The following is an 18,560-nucleotide window of genomic DNA, read 5'->3' as shown; positions in this document are numbered from 1 at the left end:
TCCAAAAAGATGAAACCACTAATCACATTTTGTAGCTATGGATTTGCCTATACCGGACATCTCGTGTAAACGTCATATCATGTGCCTCACTACTTCCCCTTAGCAAAGTCTTCAAGATTTATCCATGTGGCAGCAAGTGTCAATACTTCATTTCTTTTTATGGATGGGTGATAGTCCCTTGCACAGCTAGCTGTGCCACATTTTATTACTCACTTATAAATTGATGAACACTTGATTTGTTTCCATTTTATGGCTATCATGAATAATGCTGCTGTGAACATTTGTGTACAAATTTTTTTTCGAACATATGTTTGCACTTCTCTTGAGTATATACCTAGGAATGGAGTTGCTGAGTCATGTGGTAACTCTTTGTTTCACTTTTTTTAAAGATTTTATTTATTTGTTAGAGAGAGAGAGAGTGAGCACGAGTGGAGCGGGGAGAGGCAGAAGGAGAGGGAGAAGCAGACTCCCTGCTGAGCTAGGAGCCCGATGTGGGGCTCAATCCCAGGACCCTGAGATCATGACCTGAGCTGAAGGTGGAGGCTTAACTGACTGAGCCACCCAGGCGCCCCTATGTTTCACTTTTTGAGGAATCGCCAAACTGTCTCCCACAGCAGTTAGGTACTAGGGTAGGTTAAAACACCATAAAGTGGCTCACTTGGTTGAGCATTGGACTCTTGGTTTCGGCTCAGGTCATGATCTCACGGTCATGAGATTGAGCCCTGCATCCAGCTCCGTGCTCAGTGGGGAGTCTGCTTGAAGATTCTCTCTCTCCCTCTCTCTCTAAAATAAATAAATAAATCTTAAAAAGAAAACACCAAAAGGCTTGCTGCTCTTATGACTGTTTAGCCATTTTTTTCCTTGAATAAATAGTCCTTGGGTTACTACAAGTGTTTGTTTAATATCCGGAGCTGCGAAAAAGTTGTTTAATATCCGGAGCTGCGAAAAAGTTTAATATCCGGAGCTGCGAAAAAGTTTGTTTAATATTTTTTTCCTTGAATAAATAGTCCTTGGGTTACTACAAGTGTTTGTTTAATATCCGGAGCTGCGAAAAAGTTGGTTCTGACAATCTTTGCCATTATTTTTTCATTGCTTTTATGAGAGGGTAAATTTTCAGAGGTTCTTATTCTGACATTTTCACTGATATCACTTCAGTTGCCTGACTTACACTGCAGTGAGATCACTGCTTTGCCTTTGGTTATTTTCATACAGACTTGTACAAGTCATGGGGATGCCATAGAGAGAGTGACTCAAGCTTCTTTTAAGTCTGGCATCACAGATTTTTCTTACTGGATATTATCTTTGCTTTTATTATTTATAAAGTTTGGGAGCTATTAAAAGCCTCAGAGATGGGGCGCCTGGGTGGCTCAGTCGTTAAGCGTCTGCCTTCGGCTCAGGTCATGATCCCAGGGTCCTGGGATCGAGTCCCGCGTCGGGCTCCCTGCTCCGCGGGAAGCCTGCTTCTCCCTCTCCCACTCCCCCTGCCCGTGTTCCCTCTCTCGCTATGTCTCTCTCTGTCAAATAAATAAATAAAATCTTTAAAAAAATAAAATAAAAACGAAAGCCTCAGAGGTTGGCTAATGGATTGATACTTTTGTTTCACACATGAGAAAACTGGCACTTCTTGTGGAGTGAAGTGAATTGTCTGGCTTCTTCCTCTCATTGGTAGTTGAGCTTAGAATTGAAGTCGGGCTACAGGTTAGAGCTCAAACAAAAATAGTCAGTACAAATCCTTCTTTGCAATTTTCCTGAGTCTCATCACCTAGCCTTCTATACATGATTCCCCTTTTCGCTTGGGCATGTGGGCCAGTCCCTGTGAGACTTTGAAAATGATGAGATACCATAAGGCGATGCATAACTCCACAGCTCTTCTCATGGACTTGGCTTTGACCTTGGTATTATTTGGGGATTATAAAAATTCCCAGTCTCCAAGAAGCAGCCCACAGTTTGAGCCATGTGAAATCTGTATGGTGGCAGAGACATTTCTGTCTAACTTTCCCTGCTTATTATTACTTTCCCTGTTTATTTCTACATAGCCAAAGAGAAAACAAATGGTTTCAAAATAAAAGTTTGGTGCTGCAATGTAGGTATATGAACGTACATTGGAAAAAACCAAAACTTGGGCACATCCTCTGGTTGGTGTTTGATTAGTTTCATGGTGCTGCCATAAAATTACCACAGACTGGGTGGCTTAAACAACAGAAATTTATTTTTCTCACAATTCTGGGGGCTAAAAATCTGAGATCAATGTATCTGCATGGTTGGTTTCTTCCAAGGCTTCTCTCCTTGGCTTGCACAGGAGTGCCTTCCCCCAGTGACTTCACGTTGCTTTCCCTCTGTAACTGTGTCCTCATTTCTTCTTGTAAGAAACAAGTAATATTGGATTAGGACCTACCATAGTGACCTCATCTTACCTTAATTATCTCTTTAAAGACCCTGTCTCCAAATAGAGTCGCATTCTGAGATACTGGGGGTTAGGACTATGAATTTGAAATATAAGAATCAAATTTTCGTCATAAAGAATGAATAGGATACTATCAAAGCAAACACTCTCTTCCTAAACTGAAAAAAGAATGAAAAAATGGAGCAGAATATCCAAGGGCTGTAGGACAGTTACAAAAGGTGCAACACACACAGAATGGGAATAACAGATGGAAAAACTGAAAAAGGAGCTGAAGAGATATTTGAAGTAATAATGCTGAGGATTTTCCAAATGAATGTCAGTCACCAAGTAACAGAACCAAGAAGCTCAGATTATACCAAGCAGGATAAACACCAAAAACTATACCTATACATATTATATTCAAACTACAAAAACCCAAAGACAGAGAAAGAAGTCAGGAGGGTGGGGGACTTCTCTATAGAGGGACCCCTATAAGAATTATATTGGACTCCTTGTCAGAAACCATGCAAACAAGAGAGTGTAGTGAAATGTTTAAAGTGGTTTTTTTTAATGTTTTTTTAAATCATGTTATGTTAATCACCATACATTACATCATTAGTTTTTGATGTAGTATTCCATGATTCATTGTTTGTGTATAACACCCAGTGCTCCATTCAGTAGGTGCCCTCTTTAATACCCATCACCAGGCTAACCCCTCCCCCAAACCCCCTCCCCTCTAGAACCCTCAGTTTGTTTCTCAGAGTCCATAGTCTCTCATGGTTCATCTTCCCCTCTGATAACCCCCCTTCATTTTTCCCTTCCTGCTATCTTCTTCTTCTTTTTTTTTTTTTTTAACATATAATGTATTATTTGTTTCAGAGGTACAGGTCTGTGATTCAACAGTCTTACACAATTCACAGTGCTCACCATAGTACTTACCCTCCCCAATGTCTATCATCCAGCCACCCCATCCCTCCCAACCCCACCACTCCAGCAACCCTCAGTTTGTTTCCTGAGATTAAGAATTCCTCATATCAGTGAGGTCATATGATACATGTCTTTCTCTGATTGACTTATTTCGCTCAGCATAATACCCTCCAGTTCCATCCACGTCGTTGCAAATGGCAAGATTTCATTCCTTTTGATGGCTGCATAATATTCCATTGTATATATATACCACCTCTTCTTTATCCATTCATCTATCGATGGGCATCTTGGCTTTCCATAGTTTGGCTATTGTGGACAATGCTGCTATAAACAAGGTGCACGTACCCCTTCGGATCCCTACATTTGTATCTTTGGGCTAAATACCCAGTAGTGCAATTGTTGGGTCATATGGTAGCTCTATTTTCAACTTTTTGAGGAACATCCATACTGTTTTCCAGAGTGGCTGCACCAGCTTGCATTCCCACCAACAATGTAGGAGGGTTCCCCTTTCTCTGCATCCCTGCCAACATCTGTCGTTTCCTGACTTGTTAATTTTAGCCATTCTGACTGGTGTGAGGTGGTATCTCATTGAGGTTTTGATTTGGATTTCCCTGATGCCGAGCGATGTTGAGCACTTTTTCATGTGTCTGTTGGCCATTTGGATGTCTTCTTTGGAAAAATGTCTGTTCATGTCTTCTGCCCATTTCTTGATTGGATCATTGGTTCTTTGGGTGTGGAGTTTGATAAGTTCTTTATAGATTTTGGATACTAGCCCTTTATCTGATATGTCATTTGCAAATATCTTCTCCCATTCTGTCGGTTGTCTTTTGGTTTTGTTGACTGTTTCTTTTGCTGTGCAAAAGCTTTTTATCTTGATGAAGTCCCAATAGTTCATTTTTGCCCTTGCTTCCCTTGCCTTTGGCAATGTTTCTAGGAAGAATTTGCTGCGGCTGAGGTCGAAGAGGTTGCTGCCTGTGTTCTCCTCTAGGATTTTGATGGACTCCTGTCTCACATTTAGGTGTTTCAACCATTTTGAGTCTATTTTTGTGTGTGGTGTAAGGAAATGGTCCAGTTTCATTCTTCTGCATGTGGCTGTCCAATTTTCCCAACACCATATGTTGAAGAGACTGTCTTTTTTCCATTGGACATTCTTTCCTGCTTTGTCGAAGATTAGTTGACCATAGAGTTGAGGGTCCATTTCTGGGCTCTCTATTCTGTTCCGTTGATCTATGTGTCTGTTTTTGTGCAGTACCATACTGTCTTGATGATGACAGATTTGTAATAGAGCTTGAAGTCTGGAATTGTGATGCCGCCAGCTTTGCTTTTCTTTTTCAACATTCCTCTGGCTATTCGGGGTCTTTTCTGGTTCCATACAAATTTTAGGATTATTTGTTCCATTTCTTTGAAAAAAGTGGATGGTATTTTGATGGGGATTGCATTGAATGTGTAGATTGCTCTAGGTAGCATTGACATCTTCACAATATTTGTTCTTCCAATCCATGAGCATAGAACGTTTTTCCATTTCTTTGTGTCTTCCTCAATTTCTTTCCTGAGTATTTTATAGTTTTCTGAGTACAGATTCTTTGCCTCTTTGGTTAGATTTATTCCTAGGTATCTTATGGTTTTGGGTGCAATTGTAAATGGGATCGACTCCTTAATTTCTCTTTCTTCTGTCTTGTTGTTAGTGTATAGGATTGCCACTGATTTCTGTGCACTGATTTTATATCCTGCCACTTTACTGAATTCCTGTATGAGTTCTAGCAGTTTTGGGGTGGAGTCTTTTGGGTTTTCCACATAAAGTATCATATCATCTGCAAAGAGTGACAGTTTGACTTCTTCTTTGCCGATTTGGATGCCTTTTATTTCTTTTTGTTGTCTGATTGCTGTGGCTAGGACTTCTAATACTATGTTGAATAGCAGTGGTGATAGTGAACCTCCCTGCCGTGTTCCTGGCCTTAGGGGGAAAGCTCTCAGTTTTTCCCCATTGAGAATGATATTCCCTGTGGGTTTTTCATAGATGGCTTTTATGATATTGAGGTATGTCCCCTCTATCCCTATACTCTGGAGTTTTGATCAAGAAAGGATGCTGTACTTTGTCAAATGCTTTTTCTGCATCTATTGAGAGGATCATATGGTTCTTGTACTTTCTTTTATTAATGTATTGTATTACATTGATTGATTTGTGGATGTTGAACCAACCTTGCAGCCCAGGGATAAATCCCACTTGCTCATGGTGAATAATCCTTTTAATGTACTGTTGGATCCTATTGGCTAGTATTTTGGTGAGAATTTTTGCATCCATGTTCATCAAGGATATTGGTCTTTAATTTGCCTTTTTGATTGGGGTCTTTGTCTGGTTTGGCGATCAAGGTAATGGTGGCCTCATAAAACGAGTTTGGAAGTTTTCCTTCCATTTCTATTTTTTGGAACAGTTTCAGAAGCATAGGTATTAATTCTTCTTTAAATGTTTGGTAGAATTCCTCTGGGAAGCCATCTGGCCCTGGGCTTTTGTGTTTTGGGACATTTTTGATGACTGCTTCAATTTCCTTAGTGGTTATAGGTCTGTTCAGGTTTTCTATTTCTTCCTGGTTCAGTTTTGGTAGTTGATACATCTCTAGGAATGCATCCATTTCTTCCAGATTATCTAATTTGCTGGCATATAGTTGCTCATAATATGTTCTTATAATTGTTTGTATTTCTTTGGTGTTGGTTGTGATCTCTCCTTTTTCATTCATGATTTTATTTATTTGGGTCATTTCTCCTTTCTTTTTGATAAGTCTGGCCAGGGGTTTATCAATCTTGTTAATTCTTTCAAAGAACCAGCTCCTCGTTTTGTTGATCTGTTCTACTGTTCTTTTGGTTTCTATTTCATTGATTTCTGCTCTGATCTTTATTTTATTTTATTTTTTTTTAAAGATTTTATTTATTTATTTGAGAAAGAGAATGCGAGACAGAGAGCAAGAGAGGGAAGAGGGTCAGAGGGAGAAGCAGACTCCTTGCTGAGCAGGGAGCCCAATGTGGGACTCGATCCCGGGACTCCAGGATCATGACCTGAGCTGAAGGCAGTTGCTTAACCAACTGAGCCACCCAGGCGCCCCTCTGCTCTGATCTTTATTATTTCTCTTCTCCTGCTGGGTTTAGGCTTTATTTGTTGTTCTTTCTCCAGCTCCTTTAGGTGTAGGGTTAGGTTGTGTATTTGAGACCTTTCTTGTTTCTTGAGAAAGGCTTGTATTGCTATATACTTTCCTCTTAGGACTGCCTTTGCTGCATCCCAAAGATTTTGAACAGTTGTGTTTTCATTTTCATTGGTTTTCATGAATTTTTTAAAATTCTTCTTTAATTTCCTGGTTGACCCATTCATTCTTTAGTAGGATGCTCTTTAGCCTCCATGTATTTGAGTTCTTTCCGACTTTCCTCTTGTGATTGAGTTCTAGTTTCAAAGCATTGTGGTCTGAAAACAGGCAGGGAATGATCCCAATCTTTTGGTACCGGTTGAGACCTGATTTGTGACCTAGGATGTGATCTATTCTGGAGAATGTTCCATGGGCACTAGAGAAGAATGTGTATTCTGTTGCTTTGGGATGGAATGTTCTGAATATATCTGTGGAGTCCATTTGGTCCAGTGTGTCATTTAAAGTCTTTATTTCCTTGTTGATCTTTTGTTTAGATGATCTGTCCATTTCAGTGAGGGGGCTGTTAAAGGGGGCTATTTTTATTGATTTTGAGGGGGGTTCTCTGTGCCTCCTGGATTTTGATGCCTGTTTCCTTCCCCACTATTATTGTATTGTTGTCAATGTGTTTGTTTGCTTTTGTTATTAATTGCCTTATATAATTGGCTGCTCCCATGTTAGGGGCATAGATATTTACAATTGTTAGATCTTCTTGTTGGATAGACCCTTTAAGTATGATATAGTGTCCTTCCTCATCTCTTATTACAGTCTTTGGTTTAAAATCTGATTTGTCTGATATAAGGATTGCCACCCCAGCTTTCTTTTGGTGTCCATTAACATGGTAAATGGTTTTCCACCCCCTCACTTTCAATCTGGGGGGTGTCTTTGGGCCTAAAATGAGTCTCTTGCAGACAGCATATCGATGGGTCTTGTTTTTTGTATCCAATCTGAGTCCCTGTGTCTTTTGATTGGGGCATTTAGTCCATTTACATTCAGGATAACTATTGAAAGATATGAATTTAGTGCCATTGTATTGCCTGTAAGGTGACTGTTACTGTATATTGTCTGTGTTCCTTTCTGGTCTATGTTACTTTTAGGCTCTCTCTTTGCTTAGAGGACCCCTTTCAATATTTCTTGTAGGGCTGGTTTTGTGTTTGCAGATTCCTTTAGTTTTTGTTTGTCCTGGAAGCTTTTTCTCTCTCCTTCTATTTTCAAAGACAGCCTAGCTGGATATAGTATTCTTGGCTGCATATTTTTCTCATTTAGTGCTCTGAATATATCATGCCAGTCCTTTCTGGCCTGCCAGGTCTCTGTGGATAGGTCTGTTGCCAATCTAATGTTTCTACCATTTTAGATTACCGATCTCTTGTCCCGAGCTGCTTTCAGGATTTTCTGTTTGTCTCTGAGACTCATAAGTTTTGCTATTAGATGTCGGGGTGTTGACCTATTTTTATTGATTTTGAGGGGGCTTCTCTGTGCCTCCTGGATTTTGATGCCTGTTTCCTTCCCCAAATTAGGGAAGTTCTCTGCTGTAGTTTGCTCCAATATACCTTCTGCCCCTCTCTCTCTTTCTTCTTCTTCTGGGATCCCAATTATTCTAATATTGTTTCCTCTTATGGTATCACTTATCTCTCGAATTCTACCCTCATGATCCAGTAGTTGTTTATCTCTCTTTTTCTCAGCTTCTTTATTTTCCATCATTTGGTCTTCTATATCACTAATTTTCTCCTCTGCCTCATTTATCCTGGCAGTTAGAGCCTCCATTTTTGATTGCATCTCATTGATGGCCTTTTTGATTTCGACTTGGTTAGATTTTAGTTCTTTTATTTCTCCAGAAAGGGTTTCTCTAATATCTTCCATGCTTTTTTCAAGCCCAGCTAGTATCTTTAAAATCGTCATTCTGAACTCTAGTTCTGACATCTTACTAATGTCCATATTGATTAGGTCCCTGGCGGTCAGTACTGCCTCTTGTTCTTTTTTTTGAGGTGATTTTTTCTGTTTTGTCATTTTGTCCAGAGGAGAATAGATGAATGAGAGAACAAAATGCTAACAGGGTAACCATGACCCCAGAAAAATATACACTAAACAAATCAGAAGAGACCTTCCAGAAAGTGGTCGCTTTTCTGTTCAGAGAGTTGCTGCTATACTTTTATTCGATCTCCTGTTGAGTTTGTAGGTGTTCAGAATGGTTTGATCCCTATCTAGCTGAATTCCTGGGACCAGACGAAATTTAGGTCTCCTACTCCTCCGCCATCTTGCTGCTCCTCCTCTAAAGTGTTTTTTTAAAAGGATTTTATTTATTTATTTATTTGAGAGAGAGAGAAATAGAGTGTGTGTGTGTGAGCCAGGGGAAGGGCAAAGGGGGAGGAAGAGGGAGAAGCAGACTCTGCGCTGAGCGCAGAGCCTGATGTGGGGCTCCATCTCACAACCCTGAGATCATGACCTGAACTGAAATGAAGAGTTGGATGCTTAACCGACTGAGCCACCCTTGTGCTCCTAAAGTGGTTTTTTTTCTTTTTTTTTTTTTTAAGACCCACCTATCTGGAATTCTGTATCCAGAGAAATCATCCTTCAAAAGTAAAAGAGAAATAAAAACTACTTTCTCAGACAAAGAACTGGAGAAAATTGTTGATAGTAGACATGCCTTACAAGAAATGTCAAAAGGAGAAGGAAAATGATGTATGTCAGAAACTCAGATATACATATATGAAGGTGAAATAAGATATTTTGTTTTTATTATTGTTAATTGATATGATAGAAAACTATTCAAGAATAGCAACAATGTATTAGGTGATTTTAGGTAGAGATTTTAAGTGAAATAAATGACATCAATGTTATCAAAGATGGGAGGAAGGAATTGAGGATATTCTGTCATAAGATACCTGCAATACCAATGAAGGGTTATGATGTTATTTGAAAGTGAATTTTGATTAGTTGTAATTAGTTTTAAATAAATACTGCAAATTTTATAGCAGCCAGGAAAATAATTTTAGAAAGAAGTGTAATTGATATGTTAGAGGACAGAGAAAATGGAATCATATAAAATGCTCAGTTAAAACCAGAGGGGCAGAAAAAGAAGGGAAGATTAAAGCAAAGGAATGAAAGAAGGACAACAAAGAAAATAGTTATAAATATGGTGGTAGATTTTAATCCAAAATATCAATCATTACTTTAAAAGTGAATGGTCTAAATACACCAGTTAAAAGACAGGGAATGTTAAAGTGGATAAGAAAAAAAGGCCCAACTATATATTGTCTATAAAGAAGCCATTTTAAATATAAGGACACAGATAGTTAAAGAGGGAGAGGCTATAGAAAGTTCTACCATGCTGACATTAATCAAAACAAAACTGGGGTAACTATGTTTCAGGCAAAGAAGACTTCAGAACAAGGAAAATTATCAGGATTAAAGAGAGGTATTACATAATGAAAACAGGGTCCTTAATATGCATGTTGCTAACAACACAGCATCAAAATACACAAAGTAAAATACTGATAGAACTGATCATTACTCTGGGGTGCCTGGGTGGCTCAGTTGGCTAAATGTCTGATTCTTGATTTTGGCTCAGGTTGTGATCTCACGGTGGTGAGATCAAGCTCCACATCATGCTCCCCACTCAGTGGGGAGTCGGCTGGAGATTCTCTGTCTCCCTCTCCTTCTACCCCTCTCACCACTTACACACACTCTCTCTCTCTCTCTCAAATCAATCAATCAATCTTAAAAAAAAGAACTGATCATTACTCATCCCATGGACAATAACAGGGCAATAAAGGAATTTTTTATACAACTCTATGACACGAGTTTGGTAACTTAGATGAAATGGACCAATTGGATAGAACCACCAAAATTCAAACAAGAAGAAATAGATAATCTGAATAGAGTGATATCTATAACGATTTTGAATCACTATTTAATAAAATTCCAAAACCAAAAGCACCAGTTCTAGATGGTTTCACTGATGAATTTTACTAAACATTTAAGGAAGAAATGACACCAATTCTCTCCAACGTCTTACCGAAAATAGAAGCAGAGAGAACACTTTCTAACACATCCTATGAAGCTAGCATTACACCAACCTCCCCCAACACCAAACCAGATAAAGACATTAGAAAAAAAGGGAAACAACAGACTCAAATCTCTTCTGAAAATACATGCAAAAGTCCTCAAAAGAATATTAGCAAATTGAATTCAACAGTGAATAGGAAATTATACATCACGACTAATGCAAATATGCATGGCTAAAATCCAATAATAGCAGAAGCTGGTGAAGATACAGAACGACAGGAACTCTCATTCGTTGCTGGTGGGAATACAGAATGGTGCAGTCACTTTGTAAGATAGTTGGGCAGTTTCTTTTTTTCTTTTTTTTTTTTTAAAGATTTTATTTATTTATTTGAGAGAGAGAGAGAGTGAGAGAGCACAAGAGGGGGGAGCGGGAGAGGGAGAAGCAGACTCCCTGCTGAGCAGGGAGCCCGATGTGGGACTCGATCCCGGGACTCCAGGATCATGACCTGAGCCGAAGGCAGTCGCTTAACCAACTGAGCCACCCAGGCGCCCAGTTGGGCAGTTTCTAAGCATGGTCTTACCAGCAAACTACTTGGTATTTACCCAAATGAGTTGAAAACATATCCATTAACACATACAAAAAACCCTGCACATAAATGTTTATAGCAGTCTTATTCATAGTTGCCCAAACTGGAAGCAGTCAAAATGTTCATCAATAGGAAATGGATAATCAAACTTTGGTACGTCCATACAGTGGAATATTATTCAGTGACAAAAGGAAATGAACTATCAAACCATAAAAAGATATGGAAGACTCTTAAGTGCATATTGCTAAGTGATATAAGCCATTCTGAAAAAATACACACACACACACACACATATAGTAAGATTTATTTATTTATTTTATAGAGAGAGTGCACAAGTGAGCAGGGAGGAGTGGAGAGGGAGAGAGAGAGAGAAACTCAAGCAGACTCTGCGCTGATCATGGAGCCTGGCTTGGGGCTGGATCTTAGGACTCTTAACTGTCTCTGCCACCCACATGCCCCCCAAATACATATTTTATTATTCCAGTATATGTGTCTATGTCATTCTGGAAAACTATAGAGACATAAAAAAACTGTGGAGATAATGAAAAAGATCAGTGGTTACAGGGGTTGGGGGAATGAGAGGAAGGATGAGGATGTGAAGCACAAGGCAGTGAAACTATTCTCTGATACTAAAATGACATATGAAATTGTATAACCTTACTGTAAACTATGGATTTTTATTTAATAATAATATACTCTTCAGCTCAGGTCATGATCCAGGGTCCTGGGATCGAGACCCACATCGGGCTCCATGCTCCGCAGGAAGCCTCTGGGTTTCCTCTCACTCCCACTGCTTGTGTTCCCTCTCTCACTGTGTCTGTCTCTGTCAAATAAATAAATAAATAAAATCTTAAAAAAAAAATTAATATACTAATATTGTGTCATTAACTTGAACAAATGTACCATGCTAATCCAAGTTGTTAATAATAGAGGAACCTATGGGGGAGGGTATGGGAGCTTTGTGTTATCTGCTTGATTTTTCCGCAAATGTAAAACTGCTCTAAAAGTAAAGTCTATCAACTATAGAAAACAAAAATATTAAAAATATCAATACAAGTTTCATTTCAGTTTGCCTATAACATACTCCAGAATCCATTTCATTGAAACAAATTTCAGTTTTGAAGTAATCGGATTGTCCAAAAGAGGGTGCCAAAGACTTACAAAGATGTCTTCTTTGGTTATGCAAGAGGAAGTTAAATAACATAGAATTAATAGAATAAAAAACCCGAAGGCTGTAACATAAGTCAACAGGCATCACACTTGCTGTATCTTGCCCATGACTTCTGTCTTCCTTCCTTAGGACTCAGATCCATTACCTTTGTTCTTTGGTGCTGCTTCTTTGTTGTCTGTGAAGGTGTAATACACCCTGATGGTGCACAGCTGTGACCTGGACTCCAATGAGACCTGAAGGAAGCTGGGTTGGCACAATTGCATTTGGACCCTATTTTAAGCAACTATAGACATAGGCTTGTATAAATTGAATTGCAATGGGAATTTTGCAAATTTTTAAGTTTTTTCCAGTTTACAATATTTGTAGTGATATAAATTTGCAAATTCTTTTCACTTTTTGACAGTAGCCTGTAAGACTCCAATCTTGAATTTCTCTGTTTCTAGCACCTTCAGTCAAGGAACCTATAATCTGTAACTAAGTATACAAGCACCAATACAATTCATTCCTCGGGGCATCTTTTGATGAAGAATTTTGTAGTGGATAGAATCTCCTTGTTAGGGCAATAATATTACAGGTAAACCCAGTTTCTTTTGTGTTATAATTTGCCTTTTTAGAGTTTCAAAACATCTTTACTTTCTGTTGGTCGCAAAAGTGTTAAAAAGTGGTGTAAAAATATACACTTGTAAAATAATAAAATTAACAAAGTTTGAAATGAAAACTTACTAATCTCAGCTGAAGAGATAAAGGTATCCAGAATTTGTTATGCAAAGTTTTAGATATTTCTATATATGTTTAGAACATGAAGAGCCTCCACTAACCATGTTCTCTGGTAGAATACTTTCCAGGCCCAATGATGAATACTTTTCCTATATCACATCATTCCTTCTTCATAATGGATGGCTGTGATTCCATTTTATATATATATTATACTTTAGTCAGTACTCTATGCAATTTAGTTCTTTTTGTTTTGTGCTATTAAGAGTATTGATTTAATAAAAAAAAAGTCTTATAGATACACATTTCTATATTTGTTATCTCTGTTCATTTAATTCCCAGAATTGAAATTCCAAGTCAAAATGTAAACAGATTTACATTTTGATACATAATACCATCCACTGCCTGATAAGTTTTACAAATATAAAAATGCACCAGTTGAGTATTCCTCTGGGGTTTTCTTAAAGCAGAGAACAACTATATCTAAGAATGAATAATTTTATTTATTTATATACTTAAGTTTTTATTATTGAAGTATAGTTGACATGCAATGTTATATTAGTTTCAGGTCTACAACATAGTGATTCAACAATTGATTATATTATACAATGCTCACCACAATAAATGTAGTTACCATCTGTCACCATACAATGTTATTACAGTATTATTGACGATATGCCCTATATTTCATCTCTGTGAGTTTTTTATTTTGTAACTGGAAGTCTGTACTTCTTAATCCCCTTCACCTATTTCTCCCCCGCTCCTCCCATCACCCCTGGCAACCACCAGTTTATTCTCTGTATTTGTAAGTCTGTTTTTTATTTTGTTTTGTTTTATTTTTGGTTCATTTATTTTGTTTTTTAGATTCCACATAGAAGTGAAATCATATGGTATTTGTTTTTCTTTTGTCTGGTTTATTTCACTTAGTATAATACCCTCTAGGTCCATCCGTGTTGTCACAAATGTAGAGATCTTAGAATGAATCATTTTAGTTCGTGCTGTGCAGGATGGACATATCCCAGGGCCAGACATCATTAGGAATAGCATTTACCTCTTTTGCTGTATGCTGTAAAACAATCCCCCCAGTATTGCTGACCTTTTGCATTTGAGGTCTTTCTTTTTCTTTTTTCTCTTTTTAGGTATTTCTGTTTTAAATGGAGATGTCCTCTGACTGACATCTGGGCATACTTCTTGCAAATCTCAGAGCCAGCTACATGTTGAGGTTCAGCTCTGTTCTAGTGATGTGGCGATTTGAGTTATCTTGAGCTATCTTTGGTGCTCTGTTAGCGGCCATGCTTTAATTTCAGGAAGGCTTTCTTCTCTGTAGGAAGGAAGCCTGGAGTGATGGAATTATCCTATCGGAGTACATTTCCTCTTCATTCTGTTTTCAAAATGTTTCTTTCCAGAAGAAGAAAATTACATCCTTATGATAGGGGGAGGAGGTTTGGATAAAAGGACTATTCATTTGTTTATATTCCTTCTCAGAAGATGTGGCTAAAGTAGGTTTTGTAGTTATTTTCATAATTATTTTAGTGAGAAGGATTTATAGTACATATTTTATTTTGCCGAATGAGAATATTATAGCATACACACACTGCCTACCCAGACTTTTCCCAAAACGACTAACACTATCAACTTAATAACAATATTAATTTAATACCAAAATGTAAGAATATTATTATCAACTCCATCATTTACTAGCTGTAAGAGCTTGGTCAGGTTAATATCTCTTTTTATTTATAAAATAAGGTAACTGTGAATATCAAGTGAGATAAATATATACAATATACATATATTTATTATATATTATATAAACTATACATAATATATATCATATGCTATATAAATTATGTATAACACATATATCTTTATTACATGTATACATATGTATGTGTGTGTGTGTGTATATATATATATATATATATATATATATATATATATATATATCATGGCCTATGGTAAATACTCAATATGTGTTAGCATATTTAAGTTTTTGTCATTATTAGTTGTCCCTTAGTAATATTTTTGAATACATTCATTTTTTTTTTTAAAGATTTTATTTATTTATTTGAAAGAGAGAGAATGAGAGAGAGCACATGAGAGGGGGGAGGGTCAGAGGGAGAAGCAGACTCCCTGCTGAGCAGGGAGCCCGATGCGGGACTCGATCCAGGGACTCCAGGATCATGACCTGAGCCGAAGGCAGTCGCTTAACCAACTGAGCCACCCAGGCGCCCGAATACATTCATTTTTAAGGAAAGCCCACTGCTTGTATTTATTTTTCTTAGTTTGGATTCTCCCCAAAGCAGACCCTGAGATGTGAAGTAGGGAAGCAAAGGGGACATTGGTAGGAAACTGGTAGGAAGGGAAGGATCAAAGGGAACCACATGAAGGGGGAACCCCTAGGCCAGTTGCCATCATGGGCCTACTGGAGCATGATCCCACAAGGAATCTCTGGGAAAAGTGCAAAACCCATGCTTCAGAATTTACTAGTAAATGGGCTGTGAAGCTAAGCAAAACAACTCCTGATAGTCATTTGTTGAGGACCGTTGCTTGGACTGCTCCTTTCCCAGCACTTCCTACCTGCCAGGCAAGTGTGCAGGCAGCGGCCCTCAGGGGCCACACTGTAGAGACAGGCTGTGGGAAGTCGCCTGGGGCGTCTTGAAAGGTAGGGCACTGACGCTGTCTGCTACCGCCATGAACTGTTGGAAACCTGCCCTTCAACATGGCTGAGGAGCTACTGGGGAACACTGTGAGCATCTTATCCTATTCCCTGTTCTCACGGGTGGACAGGTGGATTAATTAGGCTGTACCAAATACTGCATTTTATATAAACCACATTCCATTCTAAGTCGAATCTAGTTAGCCCATTGGAATAAAAAAAAACCATGACTCTGGACCACAACAAATCATGTGTTTCATTTTTTATTTATTTTCAAATTTTTTATGATGAAAATTTCACACATATATAAAGAAGGAATAGTATGGTGATCAGCCACATATTCATCATCCTGGTTCAAAAATTTTGTTTCAAAAATAAATCTACCCCACTCCCACCTAGATGAATTTTAAATAAATTATATTGTTTTGTTCATGAATATTTCAGTGTATATCTATAAAATATAAAAGTAATTTCATTGTTAGGCTTAAATTGTTAACAGTAGTTAATACAATCAAATACCTGGTCCTTGTGTAAATTTTCCTGTCTTCCTTTTTTCTTTCTTCCTTCCTTTCTTTCTTTCTTTCTTCTTTCTTTCTTTCTTTCTTTCTTTCTTTCTTTTTCTTTCTTTTCTTTCTTTCTTCTTTTCTTTCTTCAGCTGGGGCAAAATAATAAGGACCTAAATGGCTCCATTTGCACTTGATTGATAGGTTTTTTTAAGTCTCTCTGAATCCATGGATTCCATCCTTTTCTTTTTTTGTTTTGTTTTGTTTTAATTCATTTATTTTTGGTGCTGTACCTTCTTCTGGATCAGCGTCATGCCCTGCCCTTGGTTTTCAGTAGTTGTTGACTGGAGAAAATAAATATCTTCTCATCTCATTAGATTAGTGGCATGTCCATTTGAGGTGCCATTTCAATAACTGGTCTAATCATGTGCTGGACACGGAGATGCCCAGGCCTGTGCTCTGAAGTGATAAGGTGAGATGCAGTGATGATTGAAAACAGAAAAGAAAAAAATGGATGAATTTGACTACATGGCCTTGGAGAAAACAGTTGACTTTCCTCTATTATCAAAAATTATCACGGCACCTGGGTGACTCAGTCGGTTAAGCGTCTGACTCTTGATTTCCGCTCAGGTCATGATCTCAGGGTCGTGAGATTGAGCCCTGCATCGGGCTCTGTGCTGGGTGTAGAGCTTGCTTAGGATTCTCTCTCTCCCTCTCCCTCTGCCCCTCCCTGCTTACGTATGTGCTCTTTCTCTCTAATAAAAAAAAATATATATCATATACCAAATGTTGATAATATTAACATTATCAGAATGTCACTAACAAAACTTCTTGACAGATCTTGGCCTTATCCCCAGAGAGCTTACATCTCAGAGATCACAAAACAGTCTAATTTAACTATTAATAGACATTTAAAAATAATGTGCTAATTGCATAAAATGTTTTTAAATACAAAATTTAAGTGGTTATACTGTAATTAGTGGGCAGGAATGTTCACGGATCAGCTATTAACACTCTAATTTAAAATCTTAATATAAAAACTGTGTTTCAATGGTTCAAAAATGTAACCAGAGCTTGCAGTCATTTTTACATGCATTAATATATTTACACACAATTTTAGAACAAGTCACAAATACTGTCTGTTTTGAGAATTATTAGCAATCCTTTTAGATTGTTAGCGCCTGGTAACAGACACTAGCCTGCTGATTGGTTATGCTATTTGTCTCTCAAATACTTTAAAAAACTGCACACACATATATCAGTTTTAATTGTATGTAACAATCTGTTGTAGTGCACTGTTAATATATGTTTTCCTCAAGCTCTAAGGGCTGTCTTACACTCTCAGCCAATGTGAGCTCGCTCATATTTTTCTCTGTTTTATTTCTGTGACCATGAGTAGTGCAATGCTCTTGGCTTATGAGTGCCCTCCTACTCTATATAGATGATGTGGTTTTCTAGCTGATGTTAAAAGCTGTTTACTACACAGTCACCTTCTTTCTACAATTTATTTTGTGTTCTCATGAACATTTTTTACCTATAAAGGCTGGAAAAGCTGTGTAAATGGTAGAAGTAAACTTGCCCAAGGGGAACAAAGATGTCATCATGCACATTCTGTAGAATGTAATGACCAAAACGGAAATTAGGGACTACTGGAAATCCTTGTGGAGGTCATAACAGACATCACGGCAACATAGAGGGGTTAGGTCACAATTTGGACAGGCACCTGGAGAAATTTGTGGCAGGAGGCATGATGTGATTCCAGGGAACTTGGGTCAGTCAGTCTTTGCTAATTTAGGTCCACCCCAGGAATGCCTCTCCATGGGAGGAAGCAAGTAGCATTGTGGGGCTGGGACTGGAGCTGGGCCAGGGGACAGCTTGGCACAGCCCAAGGCCCATTCTGGCCTCTTCCATTTAATCTTTATAAAGAAGGAAACAGTGTTTACAGACTAGAATTGAGTGACAACAGCCCCCCTCCCCAGTAAGAAGAGCTGAGAGAGATGATTTTACAGTATTTCCTTTCATCAAAGTAACACAGGCTTGTCTCTCGCTTCCTGACACAGAAAATTGCATTTTGTCACCCATTTGTCAGTTCTTAGAGATTTTAAGATAATTAAAGAACATTATAGCAGGTGACAGCTGTTGCTGAATGCCGGGTTGCTAGTTCTTCTGCTTGTTGGATGCCCATGAATCTCGGTTGATGATAGCTTGGTGCTCCAGGTTTAATTAGCTGGTTGTTTTGAATCTGTCTGGGCTCTCAGGTGTGGGTTTAGCAGGCTTGCAGCTTGTGGAATCTGAGCTGTGCTCATCACTGACTGGAGGACTTGGGTCTGACCAACTCCTAGAAGGGCCAGGTGGAGGTGCCTTGACCTTTATCAGACAAGGACACCAAAGGAATAAGGATGCAGCTTTCTAGGTGAAGCTCCTGAGATCAAAGGCTTGTT

At 38.3% G+C, this 18,560-nt stretch overlaps 1 protein-coding gene across 5 annotated transcripts in view; it reads left to right on the top strand.

The window, feature by feature from the left end:
- The window catches only part of LOC118534292 (uncharacterized), a 110,173-nt gene that overhangs the window by 29,165 nt on the left and 62,448 nt on the right, over positions 1-18,560 (top strand). Inside the window, exon 7 of one of the 5 annotated variants that reach the window (XR_013444409.1) lies at positions 9,012-13,125. The exons of the other annotated variants lie outside the window; for them this stretch is intronic. The gene's annotated coding sequence lies outside the window, so the exon portion shown is untranslated. Of the gene's footprint in view, positions 1-9,011; positions 13,126-18,560 lie in introns of those variants that run through there. 5 annotated transcript variants of the gene reach the window in all.

Source organism: Halichoerus grypus, chromosome 15 (genome assembly GCF_964656455.1).
Source record: "Halichoerus grypus chromosome 15, mHalGry1.hap1.1, whole genome shotgun sequence".
Lineage (NCBI taxonomy): Eukaryota > Metazoa > Chordata > Mammalia > Carnivora > Phocidae > Halichoerus > Halichoerus grypus.
This window is presented reverse-complemented; position numbering and strand designations above follow the sequence as displayed.